This window comes from Neovison vison, chromosome 3, assembly GCF_020171115.1.
Source record: "Neovison vison isolate M4711 chromosome 3, ASM_NN_V1, whole genome shotgun sequence".
Taxonomy (NCBI): domain Eukaryota; kingdom Metazoa; phylum Chordata; class Mammalia; order Carnivora; family Mustelidae; genus Neogale; species Neogale vison.
The window spans coordinates 800475-828056 of record NC_058093.1 but is presented as its reverse complement, the minus strand read 5'-3'; the positions used below and the strand labels follow the sequence as shown (position 1 = coordinate 828056).

The 27582-nt window shown below is 40.9% G+C and overlaps 1 protein-coding gene across 1 annotated transcript in view; it reads left to right on the top strand.

Moving 5' to 3' along the window:
• The window catches only part of CALCRL (calcitonin receptor like receptor), a 93946-nt gene that overhangs the window by 12926 nt on the left and 53438 nt on the right, over positions 1 to 27582 (top strand). The window contains exon 2 of the mRNA XM_044241121.1: positions 7551 to 7618. The gene's annotated coding sequence lies outside the window, so the exon portion shown is untranslated. The remainder of the gene's footprint in view (positions 1 to 7550; positions 7619 to 27582) is intronic.

Here is a 27582-nt window from a genome sequence, read left to right as displayed (position 1 = left end):
CTCGGTTGTTAGTGGCTGCCTTCAGCTCAGGTCATAGTCCCAGGGTCCTGGGATGGAGCCCCACATGGGACTCTGTGCGCAACAAGAGGCTGCTTCCCCCTCTTCCACTTTCCCTGCTTGTGTTTCCTCTCTCTCTCTCTCTCTGGCAAGTAAATTAATAAAATCTTAAAAAAAATAAGTCAAAGTGCTAATCATTCATTTACCTAGAAATATCAAAATTGTTTTTTTTTCCTTCTGAGCCCAGATACACATGTCATTTATGGAAACAATAATTTTCCTCTGAGAAAAAGACTGCTTCTCAAATTATGCTCATAGTATTCAGGGTAAATATGTATATAAAATATGTTGGAGTTATTTTGCTGTTTATTTCAACACATTATCTAACATCACACTGGCTGAATTTTAAACCACAAGCCACAAAACAAATCTGGATTAAACAACTCTGTCATAAATGAAGGATTGCTCAAAACATAAAAGCAAACTCTCAAATAGCTTCTTACCCCCGTCCTTTCCTAGTCTGTAACTCTTCTTGAACTTCCTGACTTTACTGGATATGGTCATTATCAAATAATGTAGTTAAAATAAATTTCTGATTGCAAAACATAAATGATAGCAAGGCCCTAACAAAAACTGTATTTTGTTTTAAGGATTAGTCTACATTCAATTTATTTTTGGTACATTTATATATAGCAACCCAATATTCTACAACACATTTTCTTTGTCCTAAGTGGCTTAAAATAGACAGAATTAATAATAACAAAATAAAGCCGAGACCAACAGCCAACTGCCAATTTTTAATCTAGATGAACTTGGTAAATTGGTGGAAAAAGCACTCAAAAATGAGTTTTAAACCAGTAAAGACGCCAATAGAAGTTTCAATTCAATACTTCATGTTAAATTATTGTACAGGGGAGCCTGGCTGGCTCCGTCAGAAGAGCGTGTGGCTCTTGGTCTCAGGGTTGTGAGTTCAAGTCCCACATTGGGTATAGAGATTACTTAAAAATAAAATATTTAAAATAAGTTAAAATAAAATAAAGTCTTAGAAATAAGTAACCAATTAAAAATAAGATGTAGAAATTACTAATATCTGACAGTGAGCAGACACTTTATACAAATATCTGACAGTGAGCAGACACTTTATACTTTCTCAAGCTAGTATCAGTCCTTAAGAGGACAAAAAGATGCTCCAGAAGTCTGACTCAGTAAACGGCCAGAATATGTGTTCTCTGTCATCAAGATGCGGCAGAGACACCGTGCATTCTTGAGAGCTTTTCTAACACTGCTGCTTGCGGGATGAAAAAGGCTGTTCTGAGGTTTGAATAATTGCCTGATGGACAAAATGCTGTCAATTTAAAATAGTTTCATTAAGTATTACAACTGCACCGTGGAATCAAAGATAAACCCTAATAAGCACATATACATCTATATTAATAATTTTTCAGCTTTTCTATCTGCTGAATCACCTCACTGTGTTAGGAATCTCTCCCCCAGGACATTGACAGTGACAGCAGAGACAGAGCTAGCTAACCTACAGCATAAACTAGGACACCGTATCAGCTTTGTGGTTCATGATGTTGCCCAAACCAATGTTATTAACAATTCTCTAATTAGCACTATTCTAACTAATTCCTCTTTCTAGCTGTGCTCACTTTGGACGTCTCTAATGGAACAAATGTGCTGTCTGTGTTGACATGCATCCCATCCTGGAATGAACCCGAGCTCTGTGTGTTGTTCCAGGTCTGTGACAGTATCTTTGGTAAATGGCAAGATGAAGGGTTTAAAGATTCACCCAGAAGGTGATAAAACAAGACATGAAAGGAACAAGTTAGGGAGGGAAGGGCCAATGTAGAGAACAGAGAAAACAGAAGATTCAGAAAATTTTCATCTAGAGAACAGATATATAAACGGCTGTAAGAACATTATTAGCTTAGAAATTACTGCTCACTGAGTAAACAGACTGACATAAAGTCAGAGTCAGAAATGCGTTTTGAAAGTAAAAGAACTTAGATCAAGAAAAGGGAGTGAACAAAATAGAGAGGAAAACCGAGAAGATAAAGGGGAGGCAATAAAAGATCAACGGATTTGCTAAGAGAGATTTTATTTGCCAGAAACGTTAGAAAGCAAAAAGCCAGCACTGAACTGCATAAATTAAGATGTGGAGACACTCAGCACACAGGGCCATGGACAAGGGACAAGGACGTTAGCATTCAAATGCCCCCGAGCTGCTTGGCCTGACGGTTCAGACAGGAAGACTGCTCTGCCCCTTGGTTTGGGAAACTGGGTTGAGGGTTAAGCCTAGAAGTTATTCCCTCTGAGGTGGGTTGTGTTTATGACGAATTTGTGGGAGGCAAAGACCCCCTCCTGGATGATAATCGTGTTCTAATGCTTGGGCCCTGTTGGTCGAGGTAATGACTGTGCTTCTCAGGGCTCGTGAGGTCTGACTCCTGGCAAGTCTAGTCTGTCGGGGACACTTTCTCAAAAGGCAGCCAGACATTAATATTAGCCCAGATACTAATATTAGACATTTGTAAGCTACTTTACTAATTAATTTTTAATTAATTACTTATTTTTAAGACTCTGTTTTAATCACCGCACATCTGTAGCAGCAGAACTGTTTGGTAAAATGGAAATCTCTTGGGTCATTCTAAATCTACCAAATCAGGCCGAGTTTGCTCAGCATTCAGAAGAAGGATCTCTGTGTCCTGAAAATAGTTTTCTCTCTATTGAACTCTGGATATGGTGAGAATTAAGACATAAAAACACAGTTAGGTTTAAGTTTACAGTGACAAAATGAAAGCATGAACAAAACACATGTTTTAACCAAGTGATTCTCTTTCTAAATAATGAAAAAAAAACAAGCATTAATTCACATGAACTACATATAAATAGCAAGACAAAATTCTCCTAATTTTGGCTTTGAAAATAAACAGTTTTGTGATTTGCGGGTGCATTCCCCCATCTGAATAATCAGAACTTAAGAGTCTTGAGAACCTTATAATAATCCAAAACATAACTTTACTGACCTTTCCTCTTTCCCTGGACACGGGGTAAGCGCGCGCGCACACACACACACACACACGAGTGATTCATGGGCTGCTCTTCGTTGGTGTCCAACGTTCCCTCCATACAGCTAGGAAAGTCACGTCAAGTCAGGTAGAATTCATACGTCTAAATCATAGTTGTGAACTTGCGCATCTCCGCGGCGTCTGATCTTAGCAGCATTCCTGACGAAGTGAGAGCACGTTCCAGCTGGGTCGGTGACGGGTGAGCAGCTGCGTTTCTCCACCCCAGCGCTCTGACCTGTCCCAAATATAGTGCATTTTGGCATTTTACCCATGAATCCACAATCAATACACAATTTCAGACGAAGGAATCATACTCTTTCTAGTGTTCTACAAAATGTTTTCTAATTTTAAAAATCTTGGAGACACGGAGGATCACGCGCAGCATCAATACGTTGTTTTAGACACAAAGGCCAGTTCGTGGGACCCGCGCCGTCCTCCGTGTCCCCTCAGCGGAGTCGCACTCGCGGCCCAGAAGCCGGCCCGACCCTGGGCCCGCTGTCCGTCCGCTGTCCCTGCGCTGTCCCTCCGCTGTCCGTCCGCTGTCCGTCCGCTGTCCGTCCGCTGTCCCTCCGCTGTCCGTCCGCTGTCCCTGCGCTGTCCCTCCGCTGTCCCTCCGCTGTCCGTCCCCTGTCCCTCCGCTGTCCGTCCGCTGTCCCTCCGCTGTCCGTCCGCTGTCCCTGCGCTGTCCGTCCGCTGTCCCTCCGCTGTCCCTCCGCTGTCCGTCCGCTGTCCGTCCGCTGTCCGTCCGCTGTCCCTCCGCTGTCCGTCCGCTGTCCCTGCGCTGTCCGTCCGCTGTCCCTCCGCTGTCCGTCCGCTGTCCGTCCGCTGTCCGTCCGCTGTCCGTCCGCTGTCCCTGCGCTGTCCGTCCGCTGTCCGTCCGCTGTCCGTCCCCTGTCCCTCCGCTGTCCGTCCGCTGTCCGTCCGCTGTCCGTCCGCTGTCCGTCCGCTGTCCCTGCGCTGTCCCTCCGCTGTCCGTCCGCTGTCCGTCCCCTGTCCCTCCGCTGTCCGTCCGCTGTCCGTCCGCTGTCCGTCCGCTGTCCGTCCGCTGTCCCTCCGCTGTCCGTCCCCTGTCCCTCCGCTGTCCGTCCGCTGTCCGTCCGCTGTCCGTCCGCTGTCCGTCCGCTGTCCCTGCGCTGTCCCTCCGCTGTCCGTCCGCTGTCCGTCCGCTGTCCGTCCGCTGTCCCTGCGCTGTCCTTCCCCGCATCCCCGCGCACGCTTGCTTGTAAGCGGAGCGCTCCTCCGTGGTGGGGTTTGCAGCGTCAGGAAGGTCATCATGAAGGTCATTCCGACGGCAGCCCTCGGAGACAGCGTCTTCCATTCCGCGTCCTTGCAGACGCAGCCGTGAACCCGGCGGTCCTGCTCCACCGCGGCCTGGTGCGAACGCGCCGCGCGACCCGGCAGCTGGGGCGGCGGGAGCGGCTCCCCCGACCCTGCCCTGGACCAGCGCGAGCCGCGGGCCGGGAAGGCATTTCTCGCAAGCGCTGGCACACGGCCGCCGAGCTCCGGAGGGACCGTCCCTGCGACACGGACCCCAGGCTCAGACTCGCGAGGCGCGGCCGGTGTCCCGGTCCCCGTGTGCGGCGTTTCCGTCCTCCGAAAAGAACATCTTCTGCGAAAGGGCAGCAGTGACTGGAGCTTCTAGAGCTGCAGGTGAGCCCGTTTGCTCACGAGCACTGAGACCCGGACCCGTGATCTCGTCTTGCTTGGGTGGTCCAGGAAAGAAGAAATGTATTTTGTTACTTTTAAATAACGGCTGAACGTATGAAATGTACTTTGTTACTTTTAAGACTTTTAAAATTACTTTTAAATTTTGTAAAGTAATTTAAAAATTACTTTTAAAACTGGAAGGTATAAATAGCCTTGCTCGGCGTGACAAGAGCACAGACGGGCGACGCCTTCAGTCATCTAACTTCCCGTTTCCTGGATTCAAACACCCCATCGAATGCACATCAAAACCTCTTTTAAAAGTAGAGGAAGAAAATGAACAAGTCCACTCGGACGGATGTTCACTTCGTTTGCTGAAGCAGTTGTGAGCTCACTGCCAAACAGTGCAAGGACGAGCGTTGCCCGCACAGCCTGTCCGCCTTCACGCACAGCTTCTGCCCCCAGAGCGGCCCACTTGCGACAGCTGAGCAACCTGCAGTTCCCACGGCACGTGATCACCCCAAACCCAGAGTCCACGATAGGGTTCAGTCTTGGTGTTGAACGTTCTGTGACTTGGGACAAATATATAACGACATGTGTTGGAAGCTTTCTATAATCCTTCAAATACTTAAAATCACTTATGGAGCGTATAGATCTCGGAAAGAGGTCGTGTCTACTGTGGTAAAAATTGCTTCTCATACGTAAAAACATTATAGGAGGCATTGGGTTTGTGTCTTTCACATAATCTCTCATTGTGGAAACAACTTGCTTGTCCTTAGACACATCAGCTGAATCAACCAATATATTTTTTCAAATTACTAAATTTACTTAGATTTGCATCTTTTTAGCTCACCTGTTGTGCGTTACCTTGACATTACATTATGAGGGTTTATCTGTTATTCTTACTGCTGTATTTCTTTTCTCTGTTTTCAGGGTTTAGTTGATCTTGATTTCATTATCTGACCAGTTTAGGCAATGGCACTACTTGAACAAAATCAGCTTCTTTTGAGTTTCTCCGGTTATATCGATCTAGAGGCTTTATGTTTTCTTTGCATCTTTTCTCCTGGGATGTCAATTAACCTTTGGTACTAGAGACACAGATACTTTTCTCAGGAAAGTGGAAGTCAGACCATGCTCACATATGCCTTATTTTGTTAAAACGTACGATGCACTAGCGGGCCTGGGGGCTCAGCTGGCTAAGCGCCCCGTCGTTGGCTTTGGCTCTGGTCATGCTCTTGAGGTTGTGGAATTGAGCCCTGGGAAGGGCCCTGTGCTCTGCGGAGGTCTGCGTTCTGTGCGGATCTGCGCTCTGTGGGGGTCTGCGTGCGATTTTCCCCTCTCCCTCCGCCCCTTCCCCTGCTCTCCCTCTTTCAAATAAATAAATAAATCTTTTTAAAAAGTACAGTGCATTTACTAATCGAAGTTACCTCATCAGTAAAATTTCTGATAGCCAGAAGAAACTACTGACATATTTGGTTTTTATTTGTCCCACGTCACCAAAGGGGTGGAAAGACTCTTCCCAGCATTTTCAGCTGGAGTGAAAACAAAATCTCTAGAGCCCTGCAGAAGAAAACCAGTAACACTTCACGGTCCTTTCTTTTTCATGTGCTATTTTCTAGCAAGTTGGGAAAATACTCAAAATAAACTTCCACTTTGAACCTTCTGAATTCCATACATATGCCAACAAAGCCCAAGACGGACAAGAGTTTTTATTCTTTCCAAAATAGCTTGTAGAAAATCCAGATTCTAAAAGTGTGCAGTGTTTGTTGGCATAAAAATACACATCTCCTTAATAAGACTGGATCATGATCCTAATAGTAACATATACCGATTTATAATAATACATAATAAGTTACTAAAAACACATGAAGGTGTACTGCTTTACAAAGTAATCCAAAAATGTTTTTTGAGTCACAAAAATTTGATTGCAAAGATCTCTCTTAACTTTTGAGTTTTCATGTAAATATCTCTATTGACTTCATAGAAAATCCTTGGTGACGATTCTGAGGTTGTTGCTAGAAGTAGCAGCAAACTGATGACCCACAAAAGTGGGTCCAATAAAGACCTCGCAGATCACAATAGGAACTAATGGAGATAAGTAACTCGTGAACACAAACTTGACATTTGTGAAGTTCAGCAAGTACAAATACCATGTAAATGCAAAGCAGGATTAAATCCTCGTACGGCCATATCTTGCGCACAACATTAGTTTGAGTCCAAAAAGAGGCATATGAACCCCATTTACATACATTAAGTCCTCACTCAGTGGTGGGGGAATCTCGCTTTTTGGTAATGTCCTATGTTTAAAGAAAGTTAAATGCTAAACTGCCATGATCTAGGCTCTGCCTTCCTCTTTGACAAGGTCTGGGACACTCTCTGCCCCGCACTCACTCCGCCCTGACCACACTGACCCTCTCTGTGTACTCTGAGCCGGCTGCATCATCCCATTCCCAGAACCACTGACAGGGCCTTCCTTTCTTCCAGGGGCAAACTTTCCCCTGAACATTGCAGGGCTACCTCTTCCTACTGCCAAGATCTTGAACAACAGGGACCATCCTTCAGGTTGGTGTCCCTTAAAATCTTCATCATTAAAAATAATGTGCCAAGAGCAAAGTTCTTGATCACCTCCAGGTTAGCGTGATGGCCGCCTGAAAGTGTCTGAAACATCCTCCCAACTTCCCATTAAAATTCAACATTTAAAATACAGGGGTTTATGGTTTGAACAAAAGAGCCCACACTAGGATATAACTTTAAGTTAAATTCTGTAAAATCACTATTCACTAGTAATTTTATTCTCTAACAATACTGCCAAGTTGACAGGAATGTTCTCTTGTCCTTCAGGGCTCTACGATGATTCAGCAACCATTCGTGCTGGCACCTGTCCAGACTTTGGATGGCCCTACGTTCAGGTACTGTCTACATTACAAAAGAACATTCAGGGCCTAAGGAGAGGAACATGTGGGATTTCCAGTGGAGCTGACAATAATACGAACATGTTAACAATAGCAAGGAAGATTTCACAGACTGACTTATAACTAAATGCCAAGTACCTCCCCAATAAAGGAAAACTTTGAAAGACAGTCCAACAAACTATTGGAGATGGACTTATGGACGTCCAGGAACCTTATGAAGTCATTTCCTGGGCCTTAGGTTATGAATTTAGCTCCTAAATTCTTGTTACCTTGGCCAGAGAACTAGGAGTGTTAAATTAATTTAAATAGGTCCTATCAGATTTAGCAATGTTAGTAATTTGGTAATATTTGCCACAAACACCACACACACACACACACACACACAAGCATACATGTGTTCATATGTGCACATATGTAATGTCTGTAGCTAACTTATTATAACTATATTTCTATATAGACATACATAGAAAACAAATGATGTTTAATGTTATTAAATAATGGAACTAGGTTGCTCATTTGAACTAAATGACATTCCTCTGTAGAGTTCTTTCTTTTCTGAATCACATAGTCGCCGTTCTATTCCCGCAAATGCTTGTAAAACTTTCCCATAATTGGAACGTAAGAGGATATCACTTGTCAATAAGAGAACAGGAAAATGGGGGGTAAGCTGTTGTAAAGATTTAAGTTGTTCTAGAGACTATTTTTAGAACTCCCTGGCCGACCAGTTTCCATTTCAGTCCTGGGCAGCGATGAGGAGCACTGGGCTCGGGTGCCCCGAAGAGATTCCTGCCGCAGACACACACGTCTTTCACCTCACATTTAGCATTTTACTTCCATGTCAGTAATAGTAATTATGCAATTATTATTACACCTCACAGCCCCTTCCCTGGCAGAATTGAAGTAGTTTTCCTGTCCTAACTTATTTTTAGACGGCAAAGTATTTAAGCAATTCAATCATGTACCATCCTGATAAACTGTAATAGCGTTAATGAAAAAAGCCTCCTAAAGAATTTCATCTTAAATTCAAAGCTAATGACATAATTCCTTCTTCTGCTTTTTAAATTCCCAAGTCATCCTGCTGGGCCCAGAAATAGACCCTCCATCACTGTCCTGTCCCACAGCAGGTTTTCAGAACTCATCATTGTTCTCCTCCGTGTGTGTCCGCTTCCTTTGCACACTACGCTTCACATGACTCACCGTCCTGTGCAGAGGTCTGAACGCTCGAAATGCCTACTCATCTCTGACAGCTGAATTTCTCTTCCTGAGCTTTTTTATGTGAAATGGAGCCAGATCAATTTTTATAAGCCCCAAATTTGCTTAATGAAGATATGGAGGAAAGAGCATAAAATGGAAGAAAAGTCACTACTAGGCAGAGACTGATTTTGACCTCCACAGTCCTCTGTCAAGATGAACAGTACCAGGCATCTTCCTGTGGAATTTAAGAGGATTATAAATATGTTTTCTAAGTGTCTTTCTAACTTAATAAATTTTAACATCTTTTGGAATACTGTAAAGGACACGAATTGGAAGTGGCTGGAAAATGAAAGGTACAAATTTAAAGTCTTTTCGTTAGATTATCTCTGACTTAAGGAGTTTTGTAAGATTTTTTTGGGGGGGGGAGTTTCTTGCCTCTTTTGCAGTATTTAAAATTTTATTTTAAACAAGTACAGTTAAAGTGAATATGTGTTTAAATTCCAGCAGGAAAGATGTTGAAAAATTGTCTCTGGGGAGATAAAAAAATACAAATGCTATCATATTAGCTTGACTCATCTATGGTTTAATTTCAACCTAATGAAACGAAACTCAGGAAACTCATACTCTTAGCTCATCCATCCCAGCTGTGGCTTAGGAGGCAAAAAGTCTCCTAAACGCCTACTTTCCAAATCTGTAAAATGAGCAAGTTTCTCTATAAGACTTCTCAGGTCCATTCAGCACTGAGATTCTAGAACCTCTGAACGTAACTATGCTGAATTAAAGACAGGAACAAGATTAAATACTATCTGAAGTTCTCTGTAACAAATAAAGTGCTTTGTCATAGCTCAATTCTAACTTTGAACATTTTTGCACTTCTTTCATCCGTTAGACTCTGAAATAGAACTGATGGTTAGGAGGCAGGAAAGAGGGGCGCCTGGGTGGCTCAGTGGGTTAAGCCTCTGCCTTCGGCTCAGGTCATGATCTCGGGGTCCTGGGATCGAGTCCCGCATCAGGCTCTCTGCTCAGTGGGGAGCCTGCTTCCTCCTCTCTCTCTGCCTACTTGTGATCTCTCTCTGTCAAATAAATAAATAAAATCTTAAAGAAAACAAAGAGGTGGGAAAGAGAAAAAAACAAGGAGACTATCTCTGGCTAAACTGAATATCGGCAACAGAGGGTCTAGTTTGTAGTTATCACTACGTTTAATAATCTGACTAAAAATTCTTTTGTGTCCCAACATGGCAACAATACTAATTTTTACATTTGTAATAACTTGATAGTCCACATTCACATTTAAATCTTAATCTGACTGAAATTGAATCTCAGATATAAACTTTTCCTCCAAGTGGACGGGCAGGTTTATCTACACTTTTCACTAAATAGTTAATCTTTTCTATTACTGATTTTAAATTTAACTAAATTATCATACTTACTAAATTCTGTTAACAAAATTATCTTGGAGGGACGCCTGGGTGTCTCAGTCTGTTAGGCGTCTGCCTTTGGCTCAGGTCATGATCCCAGGGTCCTGGGATCCAGCTCCGTATCTGCTCCGTGCGAAGCTGCTTCTCCTTCTCCCTCTGCTGCTCCCCCTGCTCTGCGGTCTCTTGTTCTCTCCCTCTTTCAAATAAATAAATAATAAAATCTTCAAAAAAATTATTTGGATTCTAAGGTCCATTTGTCTTTTATTGGTTCAGTCAAACTTCAGAATCATTCATTATCTTGATTGCATTACACCTATACATTACTGGGAAGATAATTAAGCATCTTCATACGTTTTAGTTTTTCATCTACTAATACAGTGTCTATTTACAAAAAATTATTTTATGCTTATAAGAGAATTATAATTGTAATAGTAATGCAATCAAGTAGGAGTTTTAAAAACTTTCACTGACAGTCATTTGGATGGGAAATTTTTTAAATAAAATTTCACCGAGGTGCATATTTTGTTGCATAGAAGATTTTGAGCAGGGAAGACTTGCTTGAAAACTCTTCTATGAAAAGATTAGAAGTGACTGGCCTGGCAGCCGCGCAGGCACTTTACGGGAAGGGAAGAAACACTGCCGTCCTTCAAACGTTCAACTATTCAGTGACCTACCTCCCACCTTTCCTTATCCTTCTGGCTCACCTACCGTAAGATGCATCTGGGATAATGGGACTAGATACCACATCTATTGCAGGGAAGCGAGCTGTGGGTGTTCCCAGTCAACGATAAATATAAGGCTTTATAAGCGATGGATCAGAACATACCAAAAAGGCTTCTCTTTTGTTATGAAGGATAACAAATTATAAGGAGGGTAAGAAAGTTCCTTTGAACCTGGGCTTATAATTCTATTGTGAATAGCCTATATTTGTAATTTATGATCAGTAACAAAGAGCTTACTTTTATTTTTTGATAATGAAGTTTCATTTTTGATAATGAAGAACATTATACATTTGCAAAAAACGTAAGAGGTTTCCGTTAGATGTGGTGAAACTCCCTAACATTTACCAAAATGCACTGACTCATAAAATCAGCAATCCATTGAACAGGAACACCTACAATGAAGGAATTTTTATATTTGAAACCTTGTTCAGTGGGATGGACCCGTGCTTATGACTAAGACTCGGATACTTCGGGCCAGATGTCAGGCAGAGTCTATCAGACTCCAGACGGATTCTAATGGTGGATGTGAGGCGGACTTCCCCTAGGCAGGAAAACCCCACATGAAAAGAAAGCACCTTCCCCGCCCCCACAGAAAACATTCTTTGTTCAGCTTCAATATTTTATTCTTGCTTCGTCTGTCTTCCTCCCATCTCCCAGGCCTTCCTTAAGCTCCTTTTCAAAGCAAATTCTTTATCTTTTTATGGAATACATCGCTTTTGCCAAACTTTTCCTCTCTCCAAAATAGGCAGAGTTCAGCCCAAGTGTTGCAAGGGACACCATCACCTTGATTTTGCCTCTTCATTTATACCCATCAGGACTGCGATGAGTTCCCAGCCTGCTCTTCCTAAACGGCCCAATCTAACCTGTTTCTGAGATTCTTTCATTTTCCGTTTATGTTATTCCATCGGTCACATCACACTTGTAAATGCTGGACTGGGGGGCGCCCGGGGCTCCGTTGGTTCAGCATCTGCCTCACGACCGGGCTCCTGGGATGAGCCCCGCGCCGGGGTCCCTGTGAGCAGCGAGCCTGCTTCTCCCTCTGCCTCTGCCTCTCCCCCACTCACTCTCTCCCTCTCAAATAAGTAAATAAAATATTTAAAAATTAAAAAAAAAAAAGATAAGTGCCAGTTGAGCAGTTGGGCAAGTCTTCCACTTTGTGGCTGGCTGCATTAACGTACGCGTCCTGCTAATTTATTCAATGACATATTACTTGTATGTCCATGAGATATTAAAAAACCGAAAAACATTTACATGTACTGCTTCTGTACGAGTGAGGAAATTTCTACCTAAAGGATGGAAAAATGCCTAGGACTTAGGAATTAAAAAGGATGTGGACGGTGAGGAAAGCGCGGTCATTTATTGTAATTTACAGGAAATTCCTGCCGTGGCTAGAGCTCCTTGCCCTCTCAGACTGCTGCAGATACTAGACAAAGGAAACCCACACAAACGGCTGTAGCTTTTAATACGCTGAGTCTCAAGTTTGCTGCCGTGAGAAACAGACTCTGGATTTGAAGGGAACGAAAGCTGTGATTCAGTAACCTGGCAAATAGACTTAGTGACAATTAGTTAATTCAAGCCAGCCTTTAGACACTTTTATTTGCTTTAGGCTGTTTTATATGACCCCAAAACCACCAGATGAAAATTCAACACTTCTGTCAAATGTTTTGTCTACGTGCCACCAAAAAGTAAGAGAAATTTAAGTAACCGATAACTATCAGTTCCCAATGTAAAGAATTCCCTTGTTGAGCATATTCATAAATTTTTTAAAGATTTTATTTATTTATTTGACAGAGAGAGATCACAAGTAGACAGAGAGGCAGGCAGAGAGAGGGGGAAGCAGGCTCCCCGCTGAGCAGAGAGCCCAATGCGGGACTCGATCCCAGGACCCTGGGATCATGACCTGAGCCGAAGGCAGAGGCTTAACCCATTGAGCCACCCAGGTGGCATATACATATTATAAAAATAAAAGTTGGCTACTGGTAATGAAACTTTAAACAGAATAGCCTCTACCTATAGGGAACAAATTATGCCATGCTAAATTTATTATTTTTTATTATCTCCAAAATAGAGTAAACTTGTTTTTCACATTTACTGCATAATTAGTAATAAACTCCAACTTTAAATCATTTGGGATTCCACTTTATAGATGTGCTAATCTTAGTTACTTATTTCCAGAAAAAGTTTATTATTCCCTATTTACTCTCAATTTTTTCTGAAGTCTTCGGACATTCAGTGAAGGATCCAGACGGGGGTGTAACACACAGGCTTCTGCCTCACTGGAAACACTAACACACAAACACATATGAAATCATGAAATACTTTTCCCATCATAAGTGTAAATCTTCTGAATCACATTTTTTCTCCATCAAAAGTATAAATTTTCTGAATCACATTGGACCTTAGAATTTATGGTTATATCCAGATCATAAAAATATTCCTCGACAGTATCCTATTAAGATAAGTTTTGTGTTTTCTTAACAAGGGAAGAATACTGTTCAATACTTCTATAACATCTCAGATTCTGTATTACATTTGCTAGGATACTTGGTGGAAACTTGTATACAAACATACATACATATGTGTAACTTTGGAGAACATTAGCTGAACTTCAAATGCGTTCTAAGAAAAAAAAATTCATGCAATAAAAACGAAGAGAAAAAAGTGTGTTCATACAGACATATTAAGTTAAAAAACTAAGACTATTTTTTTGGTTTACATTTTATAATGTAAAATGGTTTGGAAAGTTCTATATATCTTTGTAGCCAGAAAATTCTTCTAGGGTGACTTCTGGGTGACTCAGTCAATTAAGCATCCAACTCTGGGTTTGGGCTTATATCATGATCTCAGGGTCCTGGAATGGAGCCCGTGTGGGGCTCTCCACTCAGCGGGGAGTCTGCTTGAGGGTTCTCTCCCTCTCCCGCTCTTCTGCCCCCTCTCCGGGGGTGCCTCTGCCCTTCCCCTGCATGCAGACATGCACACACTCTCTCTGAATAAATAAATAAATCAATCTTAAAAAAGAAAAAAGAAAGATTCTTCTATTACATTCTATTATTATTTTCTATTACTGTCTTTGAAGGTCATATTAATCTTTGCAAAATTTTGTAGGGAACAGAGATGTTCAAGTTTTCTCTGATAAGCTCTACCTACCTAAATATTGTAATGTGAATTGTAATTTCTATTCTCTCTATTACCATTCTTTAAGTTGGAAGTCTTAGATGCCATTCCTTGGCACAGAGCATTAAAAAGCTTTATATTTAATATTCTAATATAACAGCTTTATAGCTTTGTAGGGCCAGAAATATCCTTACAGATTTTTTTTTAATTTGAGAAAGAAAGAGAAAATGAGAGACAGAGCACAAGGAGGGAGGGTCAGAGTGAGAAGCAGACTCCCTGCTGAGCAAGGACCCAACACGGGACTCGATCCTGGGACTCCGGGATCATGACCCGAGCTGAAGGCAGCTGCTTAACCAACGGAGCCACCCAGGTGCCCTCCTTACAGATTTTTGATTCAACCCTCCACATTTCTGAAATGAAAAACAGAGAAATAGGAAAATTAAAAAAAATGGTTAAAAGAAAGAAAATAGTAACCTTTGTCATAACCAAAATTAATATCTGTTTCTCTTCAATATACATGTATTGACTATTCCACATAATGCCTACAAATACGTAATTATGCCTTTTAGAACTTATCTTAAACAACACTCCATTCTTCACATAAACTTAACTTTTCTCCTCGTTCTGGATGTTCTCTTACATGATGAACTTGGAACTTCAAGCATCTCTGGTCAAGGACCTTGTTATCCTTAGGCTGTCGCTGTTGTCAAAGTTGATAAATCTTTTCCACGACGTCCCCAGTCACATCCTGTTCAGTCTGAACTTCAAGAAATCACCCTGTTTTGGGTTCTTGTCCAATTCAGTGTCCACTGAATTTGTCCAATTATTTTCTAACTGGGCTCACATCAAGTGCTGATGTTTCTAGTCTGGTCTCTGCCTGACCATTTGCATTAATGTGGTCAGCACATTTCCCATCCACTGTCCTGAGTGTCTTCCTATAAAGCAAAGGTTTTGTACCTACTTAATCTTGTTTATATTGTGAAATGATGACATTTAAACAAAATAATAAAGGCAACATGTATATAATTGGGTCTCATCAAATAAAAGCTTTTATTACTATTATTATTATTGCTATTAATGAAACCATTAGGTTCTTTTAACTTTAATTTCTATGAATGGCATTGATTCAGTTTTGTCTGACGTGTTCTGTTTTAAATCATTCCAACAGTCTGTGTTTCACTAGAATTGTATGTAAAAATATGGGTACTTACTGTGTTTCACTAGTATCAAGATAAAATGTAAAAAAGTTAGAAGTGTCTTCTATGATTAATTCTCTTCAGCTGTTAGCTGGTCACTCTGGTATGCCTATCTGAAGGCTTTCTTGCTACGTCATTTTCCAAAAATCATGTTACATACTCTTTTACTAATTCTGAAAAAAAAAAAGATATTTTCTGGAGTCAGAAAGATTTAAAACTGTATGTGATTGCTAAAATGAACAATTTTAAGGCAGAAGTTGCATAGTATTTTTTAATATGGTCCATTTTTTTCTTGAAGTATACGCTAATACTCTTACCAGAAGCAAAGAAACCAAGGCGAATGTGAAGGAACAGTAAGGCTTCCTTACATCCGTATCCTCTCTCAGGAGAGCGGCCACGCTGGTGGGCACATAGTAAGCAAGTGCTCTGTAACACGGATCTTCTAGTGATGGTTCTACGGGGCGGGGGGCAGCATGTGCCTCATATAAACTTCAAAATAGTACTGATAAGTATCTAGATAACCAGTGACTACTGGGGGAAGTGAACTATAACAGGGTCCAGAAGTAGTTCTGGTTAAGAATGTATGTTCAGGAGTCAGGGAATCTCGGCTTGGACCCTTACCTTGCTGACTTCACTAGTGAGATAACTCTGAGCTTTAATTTCCTTATCTGGAAAAAGTAAGAGAAAGAATGTAATGATTTGTTTCCCTCAGAACTGAATATGATAGCACGCCTATCGTGCCTGACAGTGCTTAGCACACAGTACACAATAAATGGTAGCTCTTACCATGTAAATTATCCTATAATCCTGACTGTAACTGTTATAAATAACATCAAGTTAAACCTCGGTTTATAGTAAGTTATTTTAGATAGTATTTAGATATTTAGATAGTGTATCTATTTTTTTATACTTTGATAATAGATTATTGAATGCTACCTCGATGAATTCCTTTTATTAAGGAGAGGAACCGGGACGAGATGCCTAGTCTTCCTACGACCTCCACCCGCTTGTAGGTGCTTGAAGCACACAGAGGACTTGGAATGTTGCTGAAGGAGGAGACAGAGGCTGTTTGGTCTGTTTTGCTGAGGCCTAACTTAAGACGAGGAAGACATAAAAATTCATGGTGTGGCACGAACCTATCCTTCACTGGACGTTTGAACTGGTTTGGAGATTCCAAGGACCCGAAGATGGAGGGAACATTTTCATGAGAAAATTAGTAAAATTCTGGTCAGGAATTGTGCTGTTTTAGAACTCAGGTGACAATACAGCAGAGGGTAAACTTAGAAGTCTTTTATTTATTTATTTAAAAAGAAGCCATTTTCTACCATTCTGCATAGAACACAGGACTCTGGCACTGCTAGATTTGAAGACTTTGAGAGGATTAGGGCATAGTTTTTGTGATATTGTTGTCACATTGAAGTAAGAAGACATGGCAAGATTCAGGTCACTTGCAGGGATTCCAGGGGCAGAGGGCCTAGACGAAGGCAGTGGCATGCCGGAGGAAGAAAGTGTCGGTGGGTCCTGGGAAGGAGACTGGCTTGCGACGCTCTCTTTAGAGATTTCAAGAGACACTTAAGACTTTGCAGGATGCTGGAGGTCATATATTCCAAGGGGCAGACAAAATCAGAAATGACCTGATATGACTTGATATCCATAGGCTTCTGGGGTCTAACGATTTAAGATTTAAGGTTTCAGTTACATGAAAAAGAGCTCTTTAAGTCTTGGTTGTTTATTAGTCTTACTGATAATTAAGATATTTCGATTGTATGGAACCAAGAGTAGGTTTCAAAGTGTTTGGATTTATGGAAATAGTAAGTGAACGACGGTATTAGCTGCTTGATTCAAAGTATCCTGTGGTTCCATGTGAGTCGCATGGCAATAAAGAAAGTGGATGATATTTCCTAATAAAGTTATTTTCAAATAGGCAAAAATGAGGATAGCTACTTCCGCATGGGAGGTCTTGCTACTGCTCTACGTAACTCCTAGGACTAATCTATTCTTGGCTTAGATAGTCTAGCTAAGAGCCAACATGCAAATTCCCGTAAGTCAGCATTCAGAAGTCAACATTTACTGCGTTCAGAGGAAGCTCTCCAATGGGTTTGAAACCCTTAACTCAATTAATTCTCAAAACCCCTGCAAAGCATTCAATATTTAATATGTCCACTTAAACTCCTAAACATGTAGGATTGATATATTTATGTGTAAATAATTTAGGACTACATATTAGGAATTTTCTTTCATTCCTTGTCTGAACACTAACATTCCCCCACACTCTGCTGTCTTATATCCCTTTCATGAACATTTCAAAATTCTTTTTCTTTTCCTGAAGGTACCACTTAAACATATATACTCTTGGAAAGTAAATTCATATTATCTCCCGTTGAGTCTGGACTCCTAATTCAGTCATACGAAGCCCTTAATGATGTATTTTCCTCCTGGAAGCGGTTGACAAGAATTTCAGTCAGTTTCAGTGTATTCTTGCAGTAGAGGGTCTTGGCCGGCTGAGCTCTTTGTAGCTGGGGGCAAATATGTGAAACTTGGCAAAAGCATCAGCACACCCTTCACCACAGAGACGGCTGCCTCTCCATGCTTGCCCACTTCTTTCCTTTTAAAAAAATTATCAAAAGAAGAAGAAAAATAATTACGAGCATTAGCCTATTTGAGCTATACTTTCATCCAGTTCATTGTAATGTTACTGTTACAGTTTGGAAAAAATAGTAGTTCAATAAATAAGAGATTTTTCCAAGATATGCATTATGAACACTAAGTTATAATGTCATGAAAGAACTTCGATCTCATCCAGAACCAGCAATTTAAATGATTCTTGGGGCGCCTGGGTGACTAGGTGGGTTAAGGCCTCTGCCTTCTGTTCAGGTCGTGATCCCAGGTTCCTGGGATCGAGCCCCACATCGGGCTCTCTGCTCTGCAGGGGGCCTGCTTCCTCCTCTCTCTCTCTGCCTGCCTCTCTGCCTACTTGAGATCTCTGTCTCTCAAATAAATAAATTAAAAAAAAAACTTTTTAAAAATAAATAAATAAATAAATAAATAAATGCTTCTTTTAGGAAGCCTGGGTGGCTCAGCCGGTTAAGTGTTTGCCTTCAGCTCAGGTCATGATCCAGGGTCCCGGGCTAGAGCCCCAGGTAGCTCCCTGCGGGTGGTCTACTACGCCTTCCGAGACTCAGTCTCTCAATCTCTCTTGCTCTCTCTCAAGTAAATAAAATCTTTAAAAAAAAAAAATCAATGATTCTTTTAATCAAGCTGATCTTGATACAAAAGACAGATCTGTATCTTATATTCCCTATCTTGGAAAGATAGGATCTTTTAAAAACATGAAATAACAGATTTGATTAACTTCAACCACTCCATGAAAATTATTTTCAGTGGTCTCATTCTGAAAGCTCTCTTAGGAATGTTAGCATCTATTACATTTTATAGCTTTTGGAATCACAACTGAAGGTTCGATGATTAGTAGAGCAAACAGAGAGTAGGTTGGTATTTGAGTCAGTCTCTGCTTCCAAAAAGGTGAGCATGTGACTCCAGAACTCAGCTATTAATCATAGCATTTTTTAAACTGCTACATTTAATGGCTTAATATTATGCTATTCATCTTTCCAATGCCTTCAGGCAGATACCATAGATCTTTTTTGAGATAGATTTATGCCATTTGTTAAAATAATCTAAGGAAGGCCTTTTTTTTTCCCTTAATGATTTTACTTATTTATTTGACAGAGAAAGAGACAGCGAGAGAGGGAACACAAGCAGGGGGAGTGGGAGAGGGAGGGGCAGGCTTCCTGCTGAGCAGGGATCCCTACGTGAGACTCGAACCCAGGACCCTGGGATCATGACCTAAGCCAAAGGCAAACGCTTAATGACTGAGCCACCCAGGTGCCCCTGGAAGGCCTTTTTAATGCATTTTAATTTAACCTCAGATACAGTATTTTCTTTAGTTAACACAAATTGTTCTTTTGCAAATTGAAATATATTTCTTTGTTTTAAATTTTGAGTAAATGAAATGACCTATTCATCAATAAGAAAGTGTTTAAAATGAGATAATTTATACTCAGACCATTTATAAAGTTCTTGGAAATTTTTCTCTCAGTTTCACTTTAGATTCAAGTTCTGAGAACTGACTAAAACCTAACTGTATTAGTCTGCTAGAGCTGCTATAAAAAATATCACAGACTGGGAGACTTAAACAATTAAATTAATTTTCTCATGTTTCTGGATGCTGGAAGCTTGAGATCAAGGTGTTGGCTGGTTCAGTTTCTCTTTAGGCCTCCCTTCCGGGCTGGCAGATACCCAGCTTCTGACTGAGTCCTCACAGGGCCTTTTCTCTGTGTGTGCATCCCTGATGTTTCTCCCAGTTCCACACTTATGACCTCATTTCATCTTAACTACCTCCTTAAGGAACTGTCTCCAGATGCAGTCACATTGTGGGGTAAGGCTTCAACAAGTAAGTTTTTGGAAGAAAGAATTTAGTCCCTAATGCCAACAATTTCTAAGAATTATTTCAAAGGAGTAGATGTAAATAAGTAACAATTACTTTAAAAATTTAAAGTTATTCCAGATAATAACGCAGTTGAATCCCTAAGTAGAAAATAATCATCGTGTCTTCTATATACCAGTAACTCCTCGATTTAAATTGTTGTGTGAGAACTTCTTACAGATCAATACTTCAAAAAGAATTTTTCAGCCAAATATTTCATGAACTATATATAACTAAAAACACTTTTATGACAATGTCAAGTTGATATCAGAGATACTACTAGTTTCCTCCCAGAGACAGTATTAAATGCCACAATGGTTTGTGAAAAATTTTCTATATTTAGTAAACATACTTTTCGGATCTATATTCGACCTCAGATTCTTCAAAAAAGATTTCTCTTTCCCTAATTCATCAATTCCTTCCCTAATTCTTCAATATTTTTCAAGCATGCCCCTTTATAGAACAAATTCATTTTATTTTGTTTGCTAAATACAGCCTGAAGACAGACCTGCTGGCCGACCTCCACATTTTGAGAAACGACCTTGGCTATGTTCACTGGTCTCTAGGGGTTCCCAAAAACCTCTTTTCTGGCCAGAAATTCAAAGGCAAGCATATAATTACTGATTTTAGCCAATTTCTCAACACTAAAGAAGCATTTATCTAAACAGTGATCTAGACTTTTCTAATGTGGAATTGTCTCATACCCTATGTCTATCCCTATCCTGTCACTTTGACCAGCAGAACGCACAAAAACCTCTTCTCTGGGAGCTTCAGTGTATCGCTGCTGGGGGTCTTGCTCTCTCCTTCCTTCCCTACGGGGCTTGGTTTCTTAGATCCACTCTTAGCCACAGAGATGGCTGAGACAACACCAGGGTCTGCTCCTAACCGAGTCAATCAACAAACAAAATGTACCTTATCTTCCAGAGTGTGGAATTCCAGAATAAATGGAAGTAGGGTGGGGGGCGAGGGGTGTGGGGACAGGAGGTGCAGAAAGATGAGACTCATTCCTCTCGCTTCCTTAAAAAAAAAAAAAAAAACAAACCACCCATACTTATTAATTTCCTGATAGGCACAACTCCTAATCCTATGAGCCTCGGAAAAGACAGGAGTCTGGTGATGATGTGTTTATCAACCTTGTGTCACTTGGGCGGGCGCTGATTGCTTCTGAATCCTGTTCTATGTTAATTAGAAATGCCTCCATAGTCCTGGAATATTCTGTCTTAAATGTCAGTGTTTCCATGGGTTTTTCTTCAACTTTTGTGCATTCCGTATGTGTGGGCTTACAGACAGCAGACTGCTCGGAGTGCAGAGGTTGCCAGTCAGTTGCTATTTTTAGCCAGGATTCACAGAGGTACTTCGATTTTAGGTATGATTTTTTCTATTATGATAAAAGAAAGATCATGTTTTCAACCCCCTACAGATTTTGCAGCTAATAATTATGGTCTTTCTTTAAAAAGGTGGATTTAAATGAGTCCATTATGACATTCATATGTGCGCAGTGAGTTTAAAATGTGGTCATCTACTTGTAACTTCATTATTTGAAGTAACTTTTATATTTACAAATGAAATATTGTTGACAAATACTGAGGAATTAAAAAACTTCGTTGGATAAAATACGCTAATTGACTTTCTTAGGCAACTACAATTATACAACTTACCCATTCTCAACTCTGATAAAACTTGCTGGGAAAAAAAAGTTCCTCCCCAAAGTGAAGTTTTTGTATAAATTAAATATTTGCTTACTGATGTCCCAAATTAGCTTTCCGTTCCTCCTGCTGGGCGACAGCTAATGAGGGTTTTACAGGGAGACACAGGACACCGGGCGAGGCAGGCCAAGGCAAGGCTTATTCGGGGCTCTCGGGCGGGCGAGGTCCGCCCCTCCGGAGCGGGGGTCGGGGAAGTCGGGCCGGAGGGGGTCGGTGGGTCTTTCATGTGGGCTCAGACAGGGCAGAGGTCCGCAGCCATGTGAGGACGGTACTGGGGTTCACAAGTGTGTGTGGTGACGTGTTTGGTGGCTGCAGGGCAGGGGGTCCTGATGTTCCGTTCCCTGCACAGGTATCGGGTTACTTAGGGGCCGGGTCCTCGCGTCCGTCCTTCCGGCGGGAGAGTCGTGGGGAAAGGAGGAGGGCGGCCTGGAAGAGGGGGCCCAGCGGCCAGTCGGTTGTTCCTCCTGCACGCCCCCGCCGCCACCCAACAATGATAATAGTAGTTTTGCATTCAAATGATCCATAACAATAACTAACATGATTAAGTGCTAACTAATGTGTCATAAAGGGTTCTTAACTCACTACATGCACTTTTTTCATATGATGCATCAACTCTAAATAGGGTATAGTATCATTAAACCTATTTTTTGTACAGATCAAGGTTATGGGGTAAAAGAAGTTGCCTAAGTTGGATAGATACATAGTATCAGTCTGTATCAGAGTTCAACAAAATACAAACTTAATCAATGACCAACTCTGAGAAAATAATGTCTCTCACGTCTCCCAAGATAGAAAGTGAACACAGCAGAGTCTGGATGGTCCTCTCTGGTACTTTACATCCACGGAGACACAAATCAAAGTTTTTTGTGTGTCTCAGCACACAAGTTATACCTTTAACAAAAAAAGATTATTTCACGATAAGGCTAATGGCAATTACTTTGTGTAGTTTTGTATCAGAACTGCTGAAGGAAGAATGATTTCTTATTTGCTCGAAACAGTCTGCCCCAAACCTGCTTTTGTCCTTTAGGTGTGTGAATACCAGTGCGTCAAATCACAATGCAGTCCTAGAGCACACTCCTGCTGCCCTCTCACGGGAAGGGGGCAGATACAACTTATTTAACTTGTAAAAATTTAACAAATATAGGTAGAGCAGTCATCAGATGGAGCAATTGCCTTCCAAGACTTAGATATAACTGACGATAATCACGTATGATAGTTGTCAAGGAAAACAGCATGGAGGTTTCCAGCTCTGAAATTTGGAATTCTGATATGTATTATGCCTATTTGATGTTGAAGCTTTTCTCCCAGTCTTTTGTTGCTTTTTTTTATTTGTATTTTTTTTATTTTTTGGCCTGTTGCTTCCCTTCTGGATTAACCTCCCAGCCTTTCTCTCTCTCTACCCATCCTTCCCGCTCCTTCTCTCACTCGCTTAGATCACAGGAGTATCTTCGGGATCGGTCCAGAGGAAAATCCTAATCTTAACTAAGATAAATTCCTGAATCAGAACAAGGGAGTTTGAAAAGCTGATCCAGTGAAAGGGGAAACAACTTGGATGTTTAAAACATTTTCCCAGGGATTTGAGGGCTATTACCTGTCCTTGTTTGGTAAACCGAGTCAATTAAAGGCATTCACATGTAAAGCATTCCTTTAGGAAGAGCTCACGTTGACTGGACAGGCCTGGGGCAGAGCCAAGGGGGAGGAAGAAAAAGAGGGCAGAAGGATAGGCTTTTCACCAAGAGTAATTGTAAACACTTTATAGGATATGAATTAATTTATTTGTACTCACTTTAAAATGTAATTGCTACTTAATTTTTAGGAGAGAATTTAGGAAAACCCAAAGTATATACTCCATGAAATGTGTTAATGACCAACTGTGTAGAGCATGACGGTGAGAGACAATGTGAGATGAGGATAAAAATGTTAAAGAAAACGAGGCATTTTTAATCTTTTTTTTTTTTTTCTCTTGGCCTGGCTCTCGTTATTCTTTAGCTATCCTGGAGTATAATCACTTCACCCACTCTGCAGTGATTAAACTACTTAATTTCTATTCTAAAATTTCATTCGTCACTTTTCTGAGATGGGAGAATCTGTAGATGAATTACAATAAAATCCAAACGTTGTTCTGGATTATCACAAGAGCAAAAGAATAAAACTAGAAGCAGAAGAGAATTTTTAAATTTTCATTCATACAGATCAAAGTACTCCAGTGCAAGATTATAGTGAATTCATTCCCTATTTCTGCAGCAAGCCTTCGGGCTTCTGTATCGTCCTAACTTTTCCAAAGGAAGGTACACAGCACGTGATGGAATTTTATGAGCGTTGGATCGGGCATCTCTGGGGTTTATTTCTAGATTCCCTATTTCTAAATAATGTTTCTTAGGAGTGTTGACAACTCATTTATTAATTAAGGCCTTGAGGAGAAAGGGGGAAAAACAACTCCCTATAGCTAAAAACAAAATCCAAAATAAGTGTACCAATAAATATCAAACTGGCATTATTTTGCAAACTGTACTATTCTGTGCTGTATATCTGAAATAAGTTAGTAGGGAAAAGTTCCCCCCCCACAGTTTGGCCTTTGATACTTAATGTATTTGCATTAATATATATATATCTTGAATGTAGTAACAGTATTTTCTGCTCAGAACAATAGAATTAAAGAACAAAAAAGAAACTTAAGAATCTAGTCCAATTCCCTTATTTTACAAAAAAAAAAAAAAGATTAATGGGTTTTCTCAAATTATGTACAGCTTGTTTAGTAACAGAAGCCAAGAAACAAGTAGAGTTTACAGTATTCGTAACCTCAATGCATTACGCACAGGAATCCATAGGTCACAACTTTGCTGGAACTGGCCCTCACTCCCTTGCCCCTTTGGTCCCCAGGTTGTGTTAAAATTCTGAACCCTGGGTTTAGTCATATTCAACCAGATGCTAATTGAATTTTTTTTAAATATTTTATTTATTTATTTGACAGAGAGAGATCACAAGTAGTCAGAGAGGCAGGCAGAGAGAGAGGAGGAAGCAGGCTCCCCGCTGAGCAGAGAGCCCAATGCCGGGCTCGATCCCAGGACCCTGAGATCATGACCTGAGCTGAAGGCAGAGGCTTTAACCTACTGAGCCACCCAGGTGCCCCAACTAATTGAATTTTTTGAAGCTACATTTTGCCTAAATATATGCTTGTTGCCAGGGAAAGCTTGAATATCAATCAATGTATATTTATATCTCACTGTACCTCAGTCCTCATCTTATGCCCAAAGACTTTTCAGTCTTTTATTTTTAAATTTGGATTTTTTTTTCCGCTTAGAATATAAATATCACAAATTTCTAGGATTAACAGGCAAAAACACACTATAAAGCTTTTGTATATGCACTATTTAAGAATTAGAAGTAATAGTTTATTTGAAACTGTTGCTAACTTCTTCATTTTGATTGCCACGAAATATTCACCTATCAAATTTAAAAATTTTTTTTTCTGAATTATAAGTGAACACTTTTCTGACTAGTTTAATAGTGTTTGTTTTTATTTTATAAATGGGGGGCCGGGGTCCCTGGCAGGCTCAGTCAGAAGAGTGCAGGACTCTTGATCTCCAGGTTGTGGGTTTCACCTCCACATTGGGTGTAGAGATTATGAAAAAAAAAAAATGATTGGACAAATCATCTTAACTTTTCTTTTATTCTTTCTAAATACACATGAATTTTTACTGTGATCAGATTTTGTAAATCATTTTTAAAAAATTTCATTTATTTATTTGACAGAGAGAGAGAGAGCATGCACACAAGCAGGGGCGTAGCAGGCTCCCCACCGAGCAGGGACCCCAGCTGGACCCAGGACCATGATCTCACGACTGAGATCGCGACCAGAGCCAAGCAGATGCTCTACCACCTGAGCCACCCAGGTGCCCCGAGGTTTTGTAAATCATTGGAACAATGTTAATTTTTATAACTATGGACACATATTTGGTAATGGGTAGTATTTACTTTTTCGTTCAAATACTTACCCAAGGATGCTACACACCAGGCAATGCCCTCAGGTAGCCCTCAGATCAGTGGGGAAGATCAAAGATCAGAACTAGGTGGGTCTAGTGGTAAAACAGGCCATTAGAGAAGCAAAAAAAGGGCCATGAAGCCGTGTGTGGTGGAGGCGCCACGCGGGGAGAAGCTCAGACTTCCTAAGGCCTGTCAAGTTAAAGTTAGGTCCTGAAGACACAGCAACGACGTCCTTCATAAAGCAATGTTAGCATCATTGTATAAAACCGTGTTTTTTCCCCAAAAGTCTACTCTTCTTACATCAGACTAGAAGATTTTCCAGTTAATTAGTTAACGTGTTTTTAAGGGTGTTGATTCTGTCATTCCTTCCCTGAGTATGAAATAAGCGGGAAAACAGATCCTATCTTCTACTTTTAGCTCTCTCTCTCTCACACACACACACACACTCACACACACATTCTCTCTGCAGTGGGGACCAAGCCACCTGCATTTTTTTTTAGCGACTTATGTTGTCGCTTATTTTAACTACTAACCGTAGCATTACAAACAATGGTTAGTTAAAAATCCATAGAAACCAACCAACCGACCAACCAAACAATATTAGGCTCTCCTATACGTTCTCTTTTTCTCTCCTTTTTCTTACCACTGGTAAGTACTTAAGAAGTATCTCTCTCCCCTGCGCAGAGCGGGATCGCCTGGGTTTGCTTTAATTGGTCTCTCTTAGAGAGAGGTAGCATCCTCCTAAGATTTTCTTCACAATGAAGACATGTAGCAGAAAATTTCAGTTTCATTTGTAAATTGAATGTTCTGTACATCTCTACTAGTTAAAGAATATATTCCCGATTTTTAAAAGCACGTTTTTTTACAAGTAATTTTCATAAAATAGTAAGACTGAAATCAAAATTATGCAATTTTACAGAACAAGAAAGTATTTTTTAGCTTGAAAAGCATTCTGTTGTTTTTATTCTTTCTTCGCCACACACGAACACACGAACTTTTTCTTCCCTGGGGAAGGTGTGGGCGGTCCGGAGTCCTGAAGGCACCACAACCCCATATTGCCACTATTTTACATTAGAAGTCAGCATTATGTTTTAAAACACAAGACAGTAAATTGTGTTGCATTAATTAATAACAAATTATTGAATGTTTTGTATGTATGTGTTATTATGTTTTGATTATTTTGGAGAACGAAATAAGCTTAGTCAGGAGCCACGGCAGGCTCTGCTTTCATTCTCCTTGAACCGTTTACATTTTGTACCATTTTATCTCCAACCAATTACCCCTGCTCGCTCAAGGCGGTGCCTCCAATAGCTTCGGTTCACTGGTTTCTTCATCCAGGAATCGGTTAAGCAAATAAAAAACAGCAGTTGATAATGCAAAACAAGTCTTCTGAGGGTATGGGCTTGTGAAAACGCATACAAGACTTCACTTCTCGGGCGCCTGGTGGCTCAGTGGGTTAAGCCTCTGCCTTCGGCTCAGGTCATGATCTTAGTGTCCTGGGATCGAGCCCCACATTGGGCTCTCTGCTCGGCATGGAGCCTGCTTCCTCCTCTCTCTCTGCCTGCCTCTCTGCCTGCTTGTGATCTCTCTCTCTGTGAAATAAATAAATAAAATCTTAAAAAAAAAAAAAAGACTTCACTTCTTTACAGTGTTGTCCTGGGGATCTAAAGAAATGATCTGAGAGGTTTAACCACAGGTATTTATTACCATTTTTAGAGGAAGGTCCTAATATATGTAGGAAAAGGCACCTCCTGACAGAGTAAGGGTCGGCAGTGTTTTGTGCCTGAGCAAAATAGTTTTGGTAAGAGGGTAAGTGCTTTTGGAAGCAGTGCCTTTGTCCCCACGCCCTTGAGTGTGGTGATCCCATGCCTAGGACGGCTGATAAAGTCCTTCTGCAAAGACTGGGTTGACATATAATTTTACTTAAAATTACAAATCCTGTCACTGGGACCAATTAAAGCAAACCCAGGCGTTCCCACTCTACGCGGGGGAGAGCGACATTTCTTAAGTACTTGTCAGGCCCCCGAACGCGACAGGTGCTGGTGTGAGTGTGTCATTGTGTCCGTCTGAGAGCTCCAGACAGCAGGGAGAAGGCGCCGGGGTGGCTCAGTCAGTTCAGCGTCCGCCGGCTCAGGTCACGA